The sequence below is a fragment of the Brassica napus genome, chromosome C3, assembly GCF_020379485.1.
Source record: "Brassica napus cultivar Da-Ae chromosome C3, Da-Ae, whole genome shotgun sequence".
Classification (NCBI taxonomy): domain Eukaryota; kingdom Viridiplantae; phylum Streptophyta; class Magnoliopsida; order Brassicales; family Brassicaceae; genus Brassica; species Brassica napus.
In genome coordinates, this window is record NC_063446.1 from 5,729,548 (window position 1) to 5,735,064 (window position 5,517).

Consider the following 5,517-nt stretch of genomic DNA (forward strand, 5'->3'; position numbering starts at 1 on the left):
TTTATGTAATATTTGTTGCGTTATTATATATATGATCATCATATATCAACCAACTTGATACCAACAGAAAGTCATCGGTACTTTATGATTGCAATACTGATTTATAGTTTTTATAATAGCTACTATAAAGTATTAAAATCTCTGAGATCCCTTTTGTAGCTTGTGATCCAAGACACTATAATCTCTATTTCTTTTTTCCTCTGAAGAAGCAGCCACTCTGGGTCGTCTACGTTCTTCAAGACAATGTCCCGACAGTGAGAGCCTAATAAATATTAAATTAACTGTAACGACCCAATTCCCAGCCCAATGACTTCGGCCCGTCAGAGCCCGTCAGTGTTGCAGGAAGTCCTTGGTGAGTCCCATATATAAACCATTAATCCCCATTATTTATTCTTCAGAAACCCTAAGCGTTGTAACTCTACAGAGACTGAGCCGTCACTCACACCTGAGATCGTACCGCCGCCACCACCACGTCTAGAGCCGAGATCGACCAGTTCACCGCCGATCCCAGACGAAGGTAACCGGAAATCATCTTTCCGATTTGTTTTTTTTTTAAAAACGGCCGTTCAGTCAATCGATCATAACTCACTAACCATTTGGAATTTCGTAATTCTAAGACCACCATCGTGATCGTGACGTCGAGACGAGTCGGGACCAAGAAGATCAGCCGGAGAGTCGCCCGGACGCGCCGTCAAGCGCGGCTTTTCTCCCGCGTCGTTCCGCGCGTGTGGCACACGCGCCGCCGCCGTCCTCCACACGTTCCGCGCGTGGATCTCACGCGCCACCAGCACCCGCCGTTGTCCGTCGCCGCCGTTGATTCCGGTGAGCCGCCGTCCTTTTTTCTGCCGCCGGTGACACGGCCGGTGACTCGGCCGGCGACTCGGCAACTCGCCCGAGTCGACTCGGCGAGTTAACTCGGATCCGGTTAACCGGTTGGGTTAATCGATTTTGGTTCGGTTTAGGTTAACCGGTTAATTATTAAATCGATTTCTGGTTTAAATTAATTAAATTGGTTAAGTTAAACCGGTAGTTAAAATTGATTTAAATTCGGTTATGGAAAACCGATTTGGTTCAATGCGATTTCAATTTGGTCAAGGGTTGACCGGCTTGGGTCAGAGTTGACCGGGTTGACCTTTGACCAGCGGGTTGACTTTTGACCAGATCGCCGGTTATCCGTTTTTAACCGTTCGAAGGGCGTTCTGACTCGATTTTTCGCCCTGGTTTCAGATTTGGAGTCCATTTGAGCAGTTGGAGTTCATAGCTATTACTTTTCCACGTTGCTAAGGTGAGGGTCTTTTCCCGAATTTCTCTTACACGGCTTAGGACCTCGAATAAGTATAATTTATTTCTAATGTGTTTCCGTCTGTGTGAAATCGAGTCTGTTATTGCCTGTTTAGTTTTTAGGTTCTTTGCTTAAACAGGAACTAGGGTGTTAGAGGATTCAACAATGATTGTTTCATTTAAAATTGGTAAATAAAAATAGTTCTTTTATTAGGAGTTATGTGATTGCTTGAGACGGATACAGAGACGGACTTCTGTATGCCGGATTGTGTGGAGGTTACGGTCAGCTATAGTCGACCGGTTGACGCGTAACCCAGGAGGTCGATAAATCGTCTACGGGCGTGTGTTACCGAGCACTTGTTCGGTGTGTGTATGAACCGAGCACCTTTTCGGTAGTGTTTTGGCCTGTTAGTGGGCAGCTAGTGTGCACCTCGCTAGGACTGTTGTGTGATCTTTGGGTACTTTAGGTATCGTGTTTGCAACGTGTTAGGATTAAATTATATTTATTCGGAGTGCTCTGTCCGGGTCCATGGACGTCGGGTTTAGTATCCCATACCTCACTGAGTGACTTCCCCGTTACTCACCTCTCATTTGCCTTTTCAGGTGAGACTGACGATTAGGAGATTGATCGGACAGCTGGTGCTTTTAGGCGTTTTCCTTTGTTCTATTTCTCAGACTTTTATTTATTATTTTTACGATTATTTCAGTTATTTCGACTATGAGATTTATGGATTTATTTCGTTATTTATATGAAAGTCGACTTTCAGACCTTTTTACGGATTTAAGATATAAGTTGTTGATTAGTAGCACGCCGGTCTCGAGTGTTAATGAGACGGGTGTTACATTAACATTATTGCACGTTGGATAAACGTTTGATTAATAAAATTTTAAATATCATACGTTACCTTCCGGTGTTGTAAGGGCGACTATGGTGGCTGAGATATCTTCTAAAATCCTGAAATATTTTTTAAAATTTACTATTTATAAGTTCCCTTTGCTTTTACACGCAAATATATCTACCCAATTTTTTATTTAAACATTTATGAATAAAAAGAGTTACCCGCCGACGCTATATGGATCTAACAATCCGTTGGAGAATATTATGTTGCTCCCGAAACGTCGAAGGATTAACTTGACATCCTACATACGACATACAAATGTATAACGTTAGGTAATTCGAATCATGAGATTCTTATAAAATTCAGTTATATTATTCTGTATGACTCGCACCTGAATGCCGTAGTAAGCCGTGACCCAATGTGGACGAGGCGGGACACCGTACTGCAGTTTGCACCGGTCAATTTTAATATCCATACGAAACGGCTCCGTTTGGAACATCGTGTCTTGTTCGTCATGTCCTATGGGCAGAACTATCTCGCTGCATGTCTATATAATTGTATTTTGTTGGACCAATTAATAAAAAACAGTTGATTATTAGTTGATCATTTGTATATGTTATGTTTTTAGCATGTGTTAAAAATTTACCTGCCACTTCCATGCTATGCTATCCTCTGTGGGCTGAACAGATAAAGGATAACATGAACGGTTGCCCCTATCATAAACAACACCTGGGAAAATGAAAATTGTGTAAGGCTTTGAATGCATTTGAATTTTAGGGGTATGTACTTTTGTTCTCCCAGGAACCGAGATTCGAATCAATACTATTATTCTTAATGGTCGAACCCTCGATGCTCAGGGAGTCCTTAACACATGCTATATGCCTCTTTTGACTTTTAATTTTGCTCTTAAATTTACCTTTTTGACTTTCAAAAATATACTTATGTTTTGGGGTTTTATTGATTTAATTTAACCTGAATACTTTTTTTTATTTCTAGATAAATCTTATTCGTTTACGCCATATCATTTTTCAATAGTTAAAATAAATTGCATTCCACAATCCTGATCTCTTACAAGGCAAATATTGTACTTTTAAAATAGAAAATAGCAATACTTCACTCAATTGTTTTAAACTTTACTCAATGACAACTTCACTATATATTTTACTTTAATTTAACATATATATTTACACCATAACTCATTACACTAAAATTTATGTTCATGTTTTTTCTTATATATATGTTTAATTCTTGTATAAATATGCTCATAATAAATAAAAGAGAACTTTTGACCAAAAATATCACCTGCAAAAATCTGGCCAAGTAGATCATTTTCACTGTTTACTCCGTTGTTAATAGCTTCGCATAATGAGGCAACCGGATACTGATTGCTGTTGTATTGAGCTGCCGAGGCGTAGATGGTATCCAGGAAGTTCTTAAGTTCAAATGTGTTGTTCAAAGTGCTGATGAAAAAGTAACGAAAATTATACCCTCTTAATTATGTATAAGAAGATAGATTGTTCACAAACTATATATATTTATAGTTATTTATATCAGAATGAAAAAAAAAAATTAATTACTTGCAAATTCTGAACTTTTTGCTGAGGATCAAAAGACCGTTGGGCTTGACAGCAACTCTGTCAATTTCTTCCCAAGATTTACGTATCGTATTATAACAGCTCTCATTTGTTTCCTTGTAAAATATAAATTGTGAAATTATGAAAAGGAAGTATTTAGTATAGTTAACTAGAATAAGTGATAACCCTTTAACAACAAGTGCTGAGTTAGTGAAGAACGGAATAACCGAAATGCGTGAATTGTATAATACGAACACCAAACTACTCATATACGCTGATGTGATTTTCTAATTTATTAAGTATTATTACCTTGAAAACTTTGGTTACTATATAATAATAACCATGTTTCGGTAGTGTGTCTTGAAAGTAGAGAAGAGGAGCCGAAGATGCCAATGCCCCAAGTGCTATATGCGGATACTTTAGCCTAAACCACGCCGCTAACACTGTGTACCACAAAAATGAAAAATAAAATTTATAGTTGACAAACTTTTATATTATCTAAAATCAACATCAAACGTAAAGGATATCATGGCGTAAAAAAAATGTTATCAAAATCCGTAAGTTAGTATATGATCATTTTACATATGAAATATATATATCTATATATAATGACGAAGTAAATTTGCTTACTTCCCCCGTAAGATCCTCCAATAACTATGATCGGGCTGTGATCCGCGGAGTACTTCTCCTTAACGTGTAACAAAATGGCAGCATAGTCTGCTAATGCTTGGGCTGAATTCAAGTATCCCAATGTACTCGCGTTCTTCAATGCTTCTTTTCCCGATCCAAATGGCATGGACGTCCCGTAATACCTATGCTGCATTATGTATCCCATGCATTAATATTCATACATACAATAAAATATTATAATACGTATCTCATTCTTTTTGATAAATATACCTCAAAAAAAAAAAAAAAAAAAAAAAAAGATAAATATACCTCTATGTAGACGAGCAGGGCTTTCAAACGAGGACCGTTGTCATGACAGATAAATCCGTCTCTAACGATGATTCCTCTCCAAGATACGCTAAGATCGGTGCGTTATCATTAGCACCAGCCCAATGCTTAGACTGGATGGCGTATCTCTGTTGAAACGTCATATAGCTTTTGGGTGTGAACGTGAAATGGTCAAGATTCTGATCATAATAAAATATTTTGAGATCGGAATCAGTAGAGTCGTCGACTTGCTGTCTCTCTTCGGATGCATTCCTTGGAATTTTTGCGAAAACTCTTAGTGGAGTGACTTCGGAACGTGCAATAGAGATTGTTGAAGATATCAACATGAGGAGGAAGATAGATGACATTTTGGAGAGAGAGAGAGAGAGAGAGAGAGAGAGAGAGAGAGAGAGAGAGAGAGAGAGAGAGAGAGAGAGAGAGAGAGAGAGAGAGAGAGCGTCGTTGAATTAAAGAGAGACTGTATGTATGTATGTGTGAGAGTTTTTATGGAAGGGTTTAAGCTGTCTCTCTATATTTGTTTGTTTGCGTCGTTTGTTGCAGAGAATAATATCTGCTTTTTAAATTACCGTTATGCCCTCAGCTTCCTCTCTCTCTTCGGATGCATTCCTTGGAATTTTTGCGAAAATTCTTAGTGGAGTGACTTCGGAACGTGCAATAGAGATTGTTGAAGATATCAACATGAGGAGCAAGATAGATGACATTTTGGAGAGAGAGAGAGAGAGTTAGCTAGTTTTGTTTGATTTTCTGAGTTTAGGTGGATGTGTTGTAGTTTTGCTTGACTTTGTGTTCAGTATATGTATAAGAGCAAGTGCAACGGAAGTCCGACGCTGATCCTTAGCGTGCCACCATATGCTGAGTTGAATAGA

General features: G+C 38.6%; 1 pseudogene; it reads right to left on the minus strand.

The window, feature by feature from the left end:
- On the minus strand, positions 1–5,517 carry LOC106383515 (annotated as a pseudogene).